The 16,377-nt window shown below is 34.6% G+C and overlaps 1 protein-coding gene and 1 long non-coding RNA gene across 2 annotated transcripts in view; one reads left to right on the forward strand and one right to left on the reverse strand.

Moving 5' to 3' along the window:
- LOC138705889 (uncharacterized) overlaps positions 1-16,377 on the reverse strand; it is a 175,664-nt gene that overhangs the window by 96,415 nt on the left and 62,872 nt on the right. The window lies entirely within an intron of this gene.
- Positions 6,869-16,377, forward strand: part of LOC138705888 (prohormone-1-like) — a 353,158-nt gene continuing 343,649 nt past the window's right edge. Inside the window, exon 1 of the mRNA XM_069834623.1 lies at positions 6,869-7,090. The gene's annotated coding sequence lies outside the window, so the exon portion shown is untranslated. The remainder of the gene's footprint in view (positions 7,091-16,377) is intronic.

The following is a 16,377-nucleotide window of genomic DNA, read 5'->3' on the forward strand; positions in this document are numbered from 1 at the left end:
TAACTCTTCTACTCTCGCTATTAACCTAACTCTAACCAGTCAATTTCTTCTTATTGATCTTAAATGTCCGCCATCTGTTCGTTCCACACTTACGTTCCTTCCAGCATTCTAATCTTGCTAACTAAATTTATATATAATTCCGTCTTTCTACATCTCATCTAATTCGTTCTACTCTACAGGATATTATCCTGTTGATCATTATTACTTTATCAAAATATCGTTCGTAAATTTTAATTGACTATCCTAATTAAAATCTCTATACTAACATTCCTATTTAAAAACCTTTAACACTTCACTCAGTTATACCCATTGGGATATTTTTTATGCCTAATACACGTACCCAAAAAACTAAGTTTGCGTTTTTTTGTTGTGTTTCCGTAATGTATTAAACCTTGCCATGCACTAGCGACCACATGATCAAAGGAGAGTCTGTACTTTCGAGTTTAAAGTAAATTTCCAGTATTATTTGAAAATCCATACGTAATGATAAATTATATTTTACCTACCTTTTACCTTCCTAGTTAGCTAATACAATGCACGGCATATACAACCTACCGGCATTATAAGTGGTCGTAACGCTCATGTATAGCTGGGAGATTCGGCCGCTCTCTCACACGGAAGGAAGACGAATCGGCGGTGAATGGCGGTGACTTAGGCGTGTAGTCTCGTACAAATAATTATACGCCGGTAAAAGGTAATAAGGAAAAGTTATATTCAGTTTACTTTTTATCAAAGCAAATGTTGAAAATGATGTCCACCTTTCTGGATGCAAGAATCACATCGGAGAAACTTGCACATCTATTCAGGCAAGAACACACCTAAGTCCTAGGAATCTTCACGCAGATTAGAACAAGAACGAAAATGTAAAAAACACCGATATTAAGAGTACTGAAAATCCTGCACATTTAACCTTATAGAGTAACACAGATTGTAATAAAGGGATCCAGTTTCTCGCGTGAATTTTTATGAGTGGATGTTGAAATTTGTTCATGATCGCACTGTTCATACATGTTCTTTTTTACTTAATTATTTAACGATGCTGTATCAACTACTAGGTTATTTAGTGTCGATGGAATTGGTGATAACGAGATGAGGCCGAGGATTCGCCATACATTATCTGACATTCGCTTTACGGTTAGAGGACACTTCGGAAAAATTCCAACCAGGTAATCAGCCAAAGTGAGAATCGAATTCACGTCCGAGCGAAACTCCAGAACAGAGGACAAACGCGCTACAGCCTGAGCTACGCCGGTGGCTTTGATCCATCTTTTTTAAGTAGGTTATTTTACGAGCTTTATCAATATCTTAGGTTATTTAGCGTCTGAATGAGTTGAAGGTGATAATGCCAATGAAATGAGTCCAGGGTCCAGCACCGAAAGTTACCTAGCATTTGCTCATATTGGATTGAGGGAAAACCCCGGAAAAACCTCAACCAGGTAACTTTTCCCGATCGGGAATCGAAACCGGGCCACCTGGTTTCGCGGTCAGGTGCGCTAACAGTTACTCCACAGGTGTGTACTGATCCATCTTAATTAATAGTGAAGGACAATGTTCACTCTCAGAATACAAGGCACTGAGACACTCAAAATCCTCATTCAGTGGAGTTTGTCGTCATGATCAGAAAGAAGGTGTGTGATGTGACATTATTGCAGGTAGAATAATTGGCCCTATTTGCTTTTACGATAGTCAGCTCACAACGTTATGTACGAGACATACTGCGGCTTTTTAAAAATATTGATTGAAGATGGAAAACAGTAGGCCATTGCTTATTTCTAGCAGGATAACTCCACTGCACATACAGCAGCTTTATCGTTATAAACATTAGAAAATGTGTTTAATGATCGCATAATTAGTCGCGGACGTTCGCCAGCTCGTTTCCCGGATTGAAATATCTGTAACTTTTTTTTTTAATTCTTGCATCCAGAAATGTGGACATTATTTGTACATATGCTTCGGTAAAAGGTAAATGAACATTAAGTTTCTTCATTATCTCTTAATAATAATAATAATAATAATAATAATAATAATAATCCGTGGCGCTAAGCCCGTGAATGTCCTAGACCGACCAGCCGAAGCAGAGGTGGACGATCATCCAACCAGAATGGAGGTATCGTGTGGTTAGCACGATGATCCCCCAGCCTGTCAAAGCTGGCTTTCGCAACCGGATTTCGCAAGTGCATCACGATGCTGGGTGGGCACTGGTCCCATACACTGGCCGAAATTTCATTATAAAATGTTTTCCCCCATGAGGACTCGAACCGGCGCGCATTCCGTAACGTGAGTCCTAGGCCTAAATCACAGTCATTCACCGCCAATTCGTTTTCCTCCCGTCCGAGAGAGCGGTCGCATCTTCCCACTAAATACGAACGTTACAACCGGTTATAATGCCGACAAGTTGCATATACTAGTGTCCTGCATTGTTCGAACATGAGAGAGGCAACGAAGTCATTACAAACTTCGTCTTATTTCATGTGAGAAACTAATCGCAAGATCTGTGCTAAAATCCTTCAGTGGTTAAAACATGAAGGGGTGAGGGTGGAGAACAGCGAATAGTTTTATAAGAAGGTGGAACAAAAGCGACAGGTCTTCTGCAGAGCGAATCGTCAGTCTGTTCTCTGGCGGGCGAGATCAGGATAAAAACTTAAGAATTTTCAATCCTCGTAAAACGCATCGTTGCGACATAATTCCTGCCATAACCGCCTTGAAGATTTTACAAGTTATTAATATTTCAAGGAAAGCCTGAAAAACACTACGTTTCTCCATGCGCATTCTCAAAACAGCCAAAAAGCCCAAATTGATTCATTGGGTAAGGTTCAACGCAGGGCAGAAAAATATGTCAAAATGAGAAAGGCACATGACGAAGAAATAATAAAAGAGGTAGGATGGGAAACGCTCGAATCAAGGCGACGAAAAAGACTTAGCGCATTGTTTAAGATAAAAATGGAACACAAAGCATAGGCCAACAAAAAACCAAATTAGTGAAACCATCATAATATTTAGGCAGAACTGATCACATTATGAAGTTTAAATGCAGAAAACAAAGAACAGATGTGACAAAAATTTTCCTTTGTAAATCGTACAGTACAGTAGTTAGACTGGAATAGCTTACCTGCAGCAATCTTTCAGGGAAGTTCTCTCAAAATCAGTAGCCTACATATAGGGAAAGGTTAAAAATATTCGTAAATTGCCATAAATAAATTGTATAATTCTTTTTTCATTAGTTATAAGTGTTACTTGAAAGGTAAAATTAATAGTAGTACATGATGGTTTATTATACAGGGCTTTCATTTCAAAACTTCCCAGTCTAAATAACTAATTATTTAAATTGAATTCAATTTAAACGAAAAACACGTCAATTTAGATATTGAGGGGGAAGTCTGAAACCAAGCTCAATTGCATTTTAGATTTCACACCACTTCCCAACCACCCCCACTTTGGAATTTCAAATGGCACCCCTATATTTTTATACAGTACTTAAATATGAAAGAGCCCCTGAGCACGAGTTCTACTCTTTCAGGGGCGAGCTAAAGTTTTTCTGTATATATTATATTTTATGTTACAATTATTAGCAAAATAATAAATAAATAAATAAATAAATAAATAAATAAATAAATAAATAAATAAATAAATAAATAAATAAATAAATAAATAAATAGTTTATATACCTCATTAATTTGTTTTCGCATCTTTTGTTTTTTATCGTCGCCTGGCAACCTATATTTTTATTATTATCAGTTGATTGTAGGATGAAAACACAGCTTATTTTGTGTAATTTCCTAAATTCAATCAATAAGGATAATTTATATTCTCTCTTGAAGGGTATACACTATTTTAAAATAATTTAATACACAAACACAACTAGTACATGAAATTCTCAATACGTTTTTCAAGCTTTATTCTCTCCAGTTCTAATCACCAATAATAAAAATCCAGGTTGCCAGGCGATGATATAAAACAAAAGATGCGAAAACGAATGAGGTATATACACAACTGAATACTCTTTCATATTTAAGTATAAAAATATACGGGTGCCATTTGAAATTCCAAAGTGGGGGAGGCTGAGGGTGGGTGTGACATCTAAAAAGGAATTAAGCCTGGTTTCAGACTTCCCCCTCAATATCTAAATTGACGTGGTTTTTGTTTAAATTGAATTCAATTTAAGTAATTAGTTATTTACACTGGGAAGTTTGAAATGAAAGCCCTGTATAATTTAGTACAATATCCTTGGAATACTTACTTACAAATGGCTTTTAAGGAACCCGAAGGTTCATTGCCGCCCTCACATAAGCCCGCCATCGGTCCCTATCCTGTGCAAGATTAAGCCAGTCTCTATCATCATATCCCACCTCCCTCAAATCCATTTTAATATTATCCTCCCGTCTACGTCTCGGCCTCCCTAAAGGTCTTTTCCCTCCGGTCTCCCAACTAACACTCTATATGCATTTATGGATTCGCCCATACGTGCTACATGCCCTGCCCATCTCAAACGTCTGGATTTCAAGTTCCTAATTATGTCAGGTGAAGAATACAATGCGTGCAGTTCTGTGTTGTGTAACTTTCTCCATTCTCCTGTAACTTCATCCCGCTTAGCCCCAAATATTTTCCTAAGCACCTTATTCTCAAACACCCTTAACCTATGTTCCTCTCTCAGAGTGAGAGTCCAAGTTTCACAGCCATATAGAAGAACCGGTAATATAACTGTTTTATAAATTCTAACTTTCAGATTTTTGGAGAGCAGACTGGATGATAAGAGCTTCTCAACCGAATAATAACACGCATTTCCCATATTTATTCTGCGTTTAATTTCCTCCCGAGTGTCATTTATATTTGTTACTGTTGCTCCAAGATATTTGAATTTTTCCACCTCTTCGAAGGACAAATCTCCAATATTTATATTTCCATTTCGTACAATATTCCCGTCACGAGACATAATCATATACTTTGTCTTTTCGGGATTTACTTCCAAACCGATCGCTTTACTTGCTTCAAGTAAAATTTCCGTGTTTTCCCTAACCGTTTGTGTATTTTCTCCTAACATATTCACGTCATATCCTTGGAATTGTTATGTTAATACTTCTGACTTACTGTGTTTGTTCTTGACTTATTATGTTAGTAATTAATAATTTGTATAAAAATCGTTAATATCAGGACCGTCATTATATAAGCTCCACAGTATCTAAGGCTCATTTGCAGTTCCATGTGTTTATTTCAAAACTTCCGAACTGGAATAACTTTAGATGTGCAGGGGACACGATTTTGGGGAAAACGCGTGGATTTAGTTTTCGAGGGGGAAGTTCAAACCCGATGCTGATTCAATTTTCTGTTCCTTTCCTACTCATCCACAGCCACTTTTGAATTTAAAATTGTATTCTCTATCTTCAGACACATTATTTAAAGGAAATCATAAACCCTATCCTTCTACCAAAAAAAATTAATTCGGTCCGTCCGTTTCTGAAACAGAGCCAGAAACGCAACATTTTAATGAATAAAAATGATATGATTACAGGCGTTAAAACTAATACAAGTTATTTATAAAAATGACAATAGAACAATCACAACAACATAATATGATCTAAGATGTTAAAGGGTATATAAGGAAAACTAAATAATAAATAGCCGTCGTACAAATCCATAACAACAGGTAACCTATTAGTTGATAAGGTGTCGTTAATTAACGAAGTAAAAAAATGTTAAATAGAATTAATACGAGTATCTTAGTTACACTCCTAATGAAGGAGATGCTACTTTCGAAAAGCGTGGAAGAAGATTTTTTCTTCTTCTGAATAATTTCTTTGGAATGCTGATAGAACCGTGTCCCAATAAAAAATTTAAATTATGGTTTTTTAACGACGCTCGCAACTGCAAAGGTTATATCAGCGTCGCCGGTGTGCCGGAATTTTGTCCCGCAGGAATTATTTTACACGGAAGTAAATCTACTGACATGAGCCTGTTGCATTTAAACACACTTAAATGCCATCGACCTGGGCCGGGATCGAACATAGAAGGCCAGCGCTATGCCGACTATGCTACCGAGGCTGACCCCTGGCCTAATAAATAACTTATCCACATCCATCAGAATTAAGCTTTTGGATAATCCACCATGACCTGAAACTTGACTTTTTCAACGTTTCGTAACTACAGACTGGTACCATCAGGTCCCATATAGAAAAGTCAATTTTCAGGACATGGTGGAATACCCATAAGCCAAATTCTGATCATAGTCACCGTGAAAGCCTACAGACTCATATTTATCTACATCCCTTCAATAGGAAACAATTTTCCGGGCTCTCTCGCAGTGAACCTCTAAGGTACCTTCCGACCCCTTATTAAATCTGTTTATATGAACATAATACCTGGCGCATGAAAGAAAATCATTATTGAATAAATAAGCTTGTTCCAATTTATTTCCGCACGACTGTATCTTCCTACCAATTTACCTGTCAATAAGAATCCGTCTTTTTTGCACTTAGTAACTGATTTAATTAGGGGTGATCTCTATTTTCGTTAAGGAATCATATGTAAAAAGGAACTTATGGGCGTATTCTGAACAGATACATCATCTCTCTAAAATGTTTGTTAGAGAGTCTGAAAAGAAACACGAAATTAGTAGCTACGATGCAGCCTTCGTTGCGTGTAATCACATCGGATAATGAATGCAACGGGAATCTGCGCAAACAACGGCGCTATCTTGACAACGTGACGTAACCACGTAGGAGTACGCTCTCTTTTGTTAACAATAAAAATTATTACGTATGCAACATTCGGAGAAAACACTTAAAAACACAGAAACGAATATTGTTGCCTGTGATTGGTAGCTCAGTGCCGTGACGTCATAAGGCTTGCGCGTTCGAACAGATCGGCTGGTGTTCGCGCCCAAGGTAGCGGAGGGAGAGAGCTACGGAGGCTGTGTTTTGGAAGGGGGAGATAGAGTGCGGAGAGCGGGAGTAGGGAAGTCGGCGTGTTTTATAAAGAGGAGTACCACACGGGGTGAAATTCTCTTCAGTACCCTAGACGGTAGACAACCCAACTGTCACCTCCACGGCCTGACGCACGCAGCATCCTCACCGACCGCGTGTCCATCTCATCTGAGGTGAGTCAACACTCAGAGCCCCCGTGACTGCTCAACTTGCATGCACTGCCACTTTGCCTGTATGTTCACCTACTATACCGATTTGTTGTGACTTTCGTATACCAAGCAAACTAGCCTACTGTATATTTGAATGTGGGTTCTGACACGAATTTGTCATGTGTAATTAGAGACGAAAAATTCATTATTCCTAATAAAAATGAAAAACATAAATTTTCTAATCAGTTAAGAAAAATCTAGCGTCTGTAACTGTCTACTTTATACAGTAAAACCTCTTTCATACGTTCCACACATTTCTTTTTTTCTGAAGTTCCGGCAAAATTGCAATACTTTCCTTGTTAACTTGTTTAGCCTATACGTTTTTCGTTTATTCTTTTTTATATTTACACGATCGTATTTTAAACCACCCACCATGAGATACGAAACGTCATTTATACATTCTAAAACAAGTTTTCTCTAAATTAGATTTGCCCTGAAAATGTAGTAACGCGAAATACAGCATTCATTGTTAAGAAGCGGCCCACTCTGAAATTCTTGGAAATCCTAGGCTGTCCATGCCTTGCGTCCTATAATGACGCTGTTACTGCTCTGTTAACAGTGCAACGTTTCGTAACACATCATGACGTAAATGAATAAATCGTGGATCAATCATTACAATTTGAGGACATGGTTTATTTCTTTGGAGCATGCCGTCCAAAAGTTGCCTTTTCACGAAATAATAACATGTTATTACATGAAGATCACGCGGTAAGAACAAAGTAAGTCAATTTCGTAAATTTTACTGGGACTTCGAAGTGTAATTGCATCGGCCAGCTTTAGCTCTAACAGCCACGATTTCCTGCAAATTATTATATTCTTAAAGAATATGTTTTAAATTTAAGTACTATATTTTAGACGGTTAACTATGACGTTCTAAATTCTTCTTTCCCGCAAACTTTACTAAATTGACTTAACTCGTTCTTTCCATATAGTATTTGAATGCTATTTCAGATGTTAAATCTGTGGTGTTTGGGTAAAGAGAGATAAGTCATAAAAATGAGTTTGGAGATAAATGAAAATTAAACTTGGAACCCTTAATACAAATAATTTTCTACACAAATAAAACACATCAACTGCCAGCATTCTTTTGATTTCTGTAAATTCACTTGTATAATTTAAATTGTGTGTTCATGTGGGGAACAAAATTCCATCTGCACAAAAAAATGACTTAGCCCCCTTTATCCGAACATCACAGAAATGTCATTTCGATTATACGTTTTTCTCACTTATGCGTTTCTTCTTCATGCCCCGTAAAGCATATAAACGAAGTTTTACTGTAATTATACATGAATATTAAGATTGATTTTCCTGTGTACCTGCAAATGAAAAGTTAAATAGTACAAAGTATTTTATCCAGAAATTAAAACCCACATTCGTGAGTAACATGGTACGAAACGAAAGTTTAATTGTGATTTAAATGTATCATATTCAAGAGCTTTAGGGTAATTTAAAATGTGTATATGTATTTGAAACGCATTATAAGAGGATATTTTATAATGTATTTGAAACCCCTTACTGGTTTCCATATTCATTGGAGTGTAATATAGAAAAATTAAAATTAAAACGAATCACGTGTGCTACAAAATTGTTGTGTAGTCATTTTACTATGCCCAACAAATAATTAAATTTAAAGAAAGCAACCTTTTTACGCTACCTAAATAAATAAAATTGTAGCATTTTTGAAAGACTTCAGTTATATCTAGTACCTAGGGTTGGCACCAGTAAGAAATTCCGGAACATTTGAGACAAGTGTATACACTAGCCTACATGATTAATTCTCAATAAATACACAGGAAAAAAATATTTAAAAATCTAGCTCGGTTAAATTCATTGTTGCACGAAAGGAGAAATATAATTATACATCAAGCACCATTGAGTGCAATAATTATGAAAGAAAACAGCACAAGAACATTAATTATGTTCAATGCTTAATTAATTACTAGTTACAAGATATTTACCGAGGTTTCCAAAGTTTTACTTCAATTTCTGATACGAAAGTCCTACCAACTTCTGAACTTAACATTTAACTAACAGAATGACGTTGTAACGACGGAGAAGCAAAAATAAGTCCACAGCATTTCAACTACTGAAGTAATTCTTAAAAAAAAGTACTGTAGGAGACATAATTAATGAAAACGTAAAAATACGCATTTAGTAGCTATATTATACAAGAGGATGTCGTTAAGTTCAGTGTGTTATTCTTTGTAATATTTCAAACAAAATAGTTCAATACAATTTTGCTCGCTTTTACTACCTTTTCGAGAAAAAATTGTTTTATATGAAACATTTCATAGCGTGTTTTGGGAAAAGTATTGATTTAATTCGCAATATGCTCCGTCAATTTAAGAGAGCAGTTTATTATGATAATAATTATTTAAAAAAATTAGTTTTGTTCTTTAAATGTGCAGAAAGTTGGTCCCAACAAATGTAACATTTTGTTCTGCAAAGAAATTTTACAGAGTTACATTTGTTTGGATAAAATCTCTGCACATTTAAAGGACAAATCTAAAATTCTTTCAATCACTCATTATCATAATACACTGCTGTCTTAAATTGGCCGAGCACATTGACAATTAAATCAATGGCTTTCCCAAAACACGCTATGAAATATTTCATATGAATCAATTTTTGTGTAGAAAGGGAAGCAAAAAGAAGGAAAATTGTATTAAATTTTGTTTTAAATATCTCAAAGAATAATCCCCTGAAATTAATGACATTACTTACGGTTCATAATGTATATATACCCTGTCCAAACATACATACTGCACAGTATATGAGAATCATTACCTGCAGAGTACGGTTTATTTTCCTTCCTTTCTGTAACTACCAATTTAATGCAGACTTCACAAAATATATTTATTTTAATCTTACGATTACACAGAAGCGGAGACGTTTCAATATTTTAACTAATACTTAAAGAAAGAGATGGCCAAAACGAGCTAAAATAATACAAACCGTGAACAATAGGTTAAGAGAAATTGCACTTGAAAACATGGAAAGAATATTTATACATTTTGCTACAATTAAGCAACAGGTGCACAAAAAGTTGCAGTCATCATTTGTGACCCATTGCGCGAAAAGGAACCTGAAGTCGTAAAAGGAAGGTTTACAGGAGAACAAAATAACGAATTTGCGGAGCAAAAACTGCATTTCTATGTTTTGACATCTTGCGCTACTTGTAGGCATTTTTTACATACTAAACTAGGACGTAGTTTTACACAGCGCTTCTTAAATACCTAAATCTTTCTTATAGTTGCTAAGAAAACAAATGAAAACTTTAATTTGCATTTTTCTCGAAAAGTACACAATGTAATATCAATATTCAACAAGTAATATATTAAAAAGTATAGCACCTAGAACCATGAATTTTTTCTTAAATGCTCAGTATTTCATCTTCTTTTTGAAACCACAAAAAAAAAACAAACAAAAAAGAAAAACCCGACTTTAGGTCCCATTTCCTGCAACTAGTCACATTTGACGAAATTTGTACAACGTTATAATGGTTCATTTAGAAGTGTTTTAAGGTAGTTTCCTTTAACTCATCATTACATAATATGTAAAAATAAATTCTTAAATTTGCATATAGTAGACATATCTCAAATTATGTTAGAAAGCTGAATTTTTAAGTAGATTTTGGAACTTACGTGCGATAAAAGTCTACTGTTATAATGATATTAATTTGAGAACTTCAAGTATTTTACAGAACTTATGAATTTTAATTAGAGTGAATATTAATAGTAAAATTATTTTTTTCATCATAAGTAACAATTATAATAGACTATAGATTATGTTTGTCCCGCGCCGTGGCGTCGTGGTCTAAGGTATCCTGCCTCGGACTCGCGTTTCTCATGAAATTCCGGCCAGTGTATGGGACCGGTGCTCGCCCAGCATCGTGATGCACTTGGGGGCTACGATAGGTAGCAAAATCCGCTTGCTGAAACCAGCTACAACGGCTGGGGGGCTCATCGTGCTAACTGCACGATACCTCCATTCTGGTTGGAAGATCGTCCCCTCTGCTTCGACATGTGGCCGTGAGGTCAGCAGCCGGTTGGTCGTGGGCTGTAGCGCCACGGATTATAGATTATCTTATTAAGAACTATCAACTAAAAAATCATAGGCTACTTCTTACATAATTTGTTTCCGAGATGTGTGAACTCATATATATATATAAAAGTTTAAGAAATATTTTTTCACATAGTATGTAACAGTACAGAAAAACTATGCACCTAAAGTTATGTCTCATAGCTTAAAATAGGCCTATTCCATTATAATGCTGTAAAATAGCGCCAAATTGTGGCTGCAACGGTTTGTGCTTCTGCAATTTATAAGTTAGTACATTTATAAGGAATTTTCCAGGTGTTCATGTACAAAATCATGTATTTTGATGAATAATAATTTCGTTGAAATTTAATTGGCGCTGTAATTTATTAATTTGAAGAAATATAAACTTTCCATTATAATTTAATTCTGAAGAACATACGCCATTTGGTAATGCGATATAATTTATTTTCAAATTACATTGTTAGTGTAACATATATATGATCAAATTTTTGTAATCATATGGTTTATTTGACGTTTTAAGGTAGTTATCAGAACATGGAATTGGGCGTCGCTATAACCTATAAGAAATATACTGTGAAAGATTATTTTCTTTAGAGATTATGACATTTTAATTAATACAGATTCTATAAGACACAACTCAGTAAATAAATTAGAGTAAAGAGCAAAAGTATAACGTTTTATTTCACGTCACATTACTAAGGAATATATTATCGCTCGCTAGAAACTTCACTTGAAGTTGTAAATTTCTTGACACCTAAACATTGGAAGCAATAGGTACTGAATATAATTGTTCTGTACCCCCTGATTATATTTAAACTGAGATATTATCGCATGCAAATGATATCTGCAGTTATTTATGTACCGATGGATGACATTTCTTGTATGGAGTTGCATCTTCAACTAATCTAGATTCTGTCTAAAGTGTCTAACTTTATAAAGTATGCGTCATTTGTGTTTAATTATAAGATAAGCTACTTTAAGAACAATATCTGTAAGCTTTACCACTGTACATTCGTGAAATTACTCAGATGAAATTGATTTCCTTTTCATTCAAAGAGTCTGGTTAAAAATGACTGAGCTTTTGGATATTTACACGGTTTTATGCGGAGAACTGTATCCGAGTTTGAAAACTATATTAATTTAGTTTGCAGTCACTCAAAGAGATAGAGATGTGTGTAGGAAGAGGAAGAGAACTGAAGTCAAACATGTAAATGGTTACGATGAAATGGGACAAGTGTTCATTTAATAATGATCATTTCAACTTAAAGATATGTAGATGCTGCAGAGGTGAGATTATTTTACTATGCAACTGGATAAAAACTAAGCGATTGTGACTGGAATATTGGAAAGGAATTAGACGTTAAAAGACGTGAAAAAAATCAGAAAAATTACTGAAAAATTCTTCGAGGTTGCCAAAAAATGTTTCCACACACAAAGAAAAAGGAAATATTTAACAGGTACATCAAATAAAAGAGGGAAGGGTCAATTTTAGTAGTACAAATTTACGGGTAAATGTAACAGCCAACAAGTTGGTTGATGAAAATATATCGCGCCGATTAGATAATACTGATAAAAAGAAAACGTCCAGAACGAATGTCATTATTTGTATAACCTGTAGGTTGTTGTTGTTATTATTATTATTATTATTATTATTATTATTATTATTATTATTATTATTATTATTATTATTACTTTTTTAGTTTTAGCTGCAGAAATTGCATTACTATTAAATTATTCAAACTATTTCCTGCACTGAAATATTATATGTACTTCGGTACATCATAATAATAATAAAACAATTCCATTAATAAAGTCAATATATTGTTTTTATAAATCCGAAATAAAAACATAGCAGTGACAGGTACGTACATCCAAAATATTTTAGAAAATCTGCTTCCTTTCTTTGCAAGAAAATCTATAGAATCTGTCGAAAATTGAGCGTTGCATTGTTTGGACAAACGTATTATGTAGATGCTGCAGAGGTGAGATTATTTTACTATGCAACTGGATAAAAACTAAGCGATTGTGACTGGAATATTGGAAAGGAATTAGACGTTAAAAGACGTGAAAAAAATCAGAAAAATTACTGAAAAATTCTTCGAGGTTGCCAAAAAATGTTTCCACACACAAAGAAAAAGGAAATATTTAACAGGTACATCAAATAAAACAGGGAAGGGTCAATTTTAGTAGTACAAATTTACGGGTAAATGTAACAGCCAACAAGTTGGTTGATGAAAATATATCGCGCCGATTAGATAATACTGATAAAAAGAAAACGTCCAGAACGAATGCCATTATTTGTATAACCTGTAGGTTGTTGTTGTTATTATTATTATTATTATTATTATTATTATTATTATTACTTTTTTAGTTTTAGCTGCAGAAATTGCATTGCTATTAAATTATTCAAACTATTTCCTGCACTGAAATATTATATGTACTTCGGTACATCATAATAATAATAAAACAATTCCATTAATAAAGTCAATATATTGTTTTTATAAATCCGAAATAAAAACATAGCAGTGACAGGTACGTACATCCAAAATATTTTAGAAAATCTGCTTCCTTTCTTTGCAAGAAAATCTATAGAATCTGTCGAAAATTGAGCGTTGCATTGTTTGGACAAACGTATGAAATAACTTTGGCTGAACCATTTCTCTTTTCACTAGACGGAATAAATGAATAAAATGTTATTCACACCAAACCTAATAGTCGTCTTCAGGCCTATATTTACGCATGGGCCACTTAGGTCAAAATCCGAGCCCAGGAGGGCAATTTCGTAGGGGCGGCAAAATTTTGAGAAGATAAAAAATATGCAGCTGAAAATAACGTATCGGTATTTTCCTACTTAGCAGATACCTGGTTTAGATAGCAGAATAATTGTTAAATTTGTTGTTACATGCCACTTTTTAACAGTTTGACTGCTAATTATCTAGAATTTGTAGAAGTGAATTTGTTGGGGGCGCAAAATTTTGTCGGGTCTATGGGAGTCATTATCCTAAATAGATGAATCTCATGGTGAATAAATATCGATAGTCCATTCTTGTATAAAATGTATTATGTTGTACTTATGCTTATTTTAACGTTCTATTCTAAGATGTAACAACATCACTTAGCAAACTCTCCATTTCTCAGAACAAAAATTAAATTAGTAATAGTTGCAGTCAACTTTAACATAAAATGCAAAGCTACACGTCTTCTAAGGTCTCTCGTTTCTACAGATATAGGCCTATCACATTTACTGTAGTGAAACTAGAAATCATGTTATGTTAATCATAAAATGAATTCTACCTTCAGAATTACTCTTCCTAATTCTCTAAAAAAATTCAATATCTGCGGTACAAATAACAATGACAGCACTCATATAAAACAGTTAATGTAGGTTGCATTATTGCAGTATTGAAAATTTCATTAAAATTGAAGGGTTCAGAACCATAGTGGGCCAAGTGTCATTTACTAAACCTGTGGACAACAAGGGGTAAAATGAAGTTATTACCATAATTCAATGATCAGCTGTAGGCGCTGTCTCAGCGAGATTGAAACTCTTCCCCATATCCTTGGCTTCTGCTCCTATAGTGAGGCCCTTCGCAACATCCGTCACCATGCTGTCCGTTCTATTCTGTCCGAAGCATTGAAGGAAGTAGGGTTTACAGTCTATCAAGAGGTGCAGGGACTAGCCACACAAGGAAGTGTTCGGCGAATTGATATCATTGCCATTAAGAACAACTCGGCATACATTCTCGATCCCACCATCAGATTTGAGACACATGCAGATCAACCGCACGAGGTGGACAGTGAAAAGAAACGGATCTATGAACCAACAATCCCGTTCTATAAAGATAAATATAGCCTGTCCCACATTGATGTAATAGGTCTGATGGCGGGAGCACGAGGTACCATACCCTCCTTCTTTGCCAACAAATGTAAAAACCTGGGGCTAACACACAACATTGTGAAGGAAATAGCTATTAGTGCCCTCAAAGGATCGGTTCAGATATTGAGAAATCATTTGTATGGGGGTGATAATGGAAATTTCAAGTTATCTTAACAGATGGATGTTGATTGGTTTAGATATCAATGCCAATAAATCCGTACTATTATTTTTCTCGTGGTGTATGGCATTCAAATTATTCTAACCTATCTGATGATATTTTTTCCCCCCCTTTCTTAACTGTAAAGGAGCACAAACGCTAATTAGGAGTAAATTTTTCTGACATTTTGTATATTCGATTCCCTAACCGTTTCAAATGAATATCATTTTACCTTTTAGGGTGTGTTTCCAAATTATATGTAATACGCTTTGTCAAATCTGGCAACCTTTTCATAAAGGAAGCTAAATTTATTATATTTATATAAAGTATACACACTAAAACTAAATGATATGTTAATCTTCATTAAACTATGGTATTCACTTAACTTTAACCCTTGCTTTCTCCGTTTTTAATAAATGGCACTTGGCCCACTATGGCTCTGAACCCTTCAATTATAATTCTATTCGAAGTTGGGCTCAGCAGAGGCATGAGCCTCGAAGATAAAATAAAATGTGCAACAAGTAGCCTATGACTACATACTCTTATAAAACATCGTACGAAAGAACATGGACTTCTTACAGATACCTGAAAAGTGGATGTAGATGCTAGTTTGTACTAAAGGGAAGAGTTTCAGTGCTACGACTTCTTACGCAAACCAAATCAGAGTTCCATCTAAATTCATTTCCCCTTACATTAGAATTAAATTTAAAGTTTATGTGTGTCGGGATTAAATTTTTTACACGCTTGATATTGAGGTGCGATAGTCGATATTCAAGACCCTATAATTGTTCACTATAAAATGAAGTTCGCAAAATTAAAGTAAATTATACGATCAAAATAAAATAAAGATTACTTGAAGATGTTGCACAAAATACTTCCAAAATTACATAGCACAAGTTTTCCAACATTTTCACAGCGAAGTTAATTTACTTTATATTACGCATAAATCTTATTATGGTAAAAAAAATACCATTGTTAAATACTGTCAATAAAACGTAATGAGCTCTCTTTTCAGACCGGAAATATTTTTAAGTCTATTTGAGGGTTCTGTTAACAAGATAAACTAATTTAAAGCCATTCAATTTCCACAAAGAATACTGAAGTTGAATTATCTCAACATGTATGTTGTGACATAAAGTGACGTTTATGGCTAAT

The sequence above is a fragment of the Periplaneta americana genome, chromosome 9, assembly GCF_040183065.1.
Source record: "Periplaneta americana isolate PAMFEO1 chromosome 9, P.americana_PAMFEO1_priV1, whole genome shotgun sequence".
Classification (NCBI taxonomy): domain Eukaryota; kingdom Metazoa; phylum Arthropoda; class Insecta; order Blattodea; family Blattidae; genus Periplaneta; species Periplaneta americana.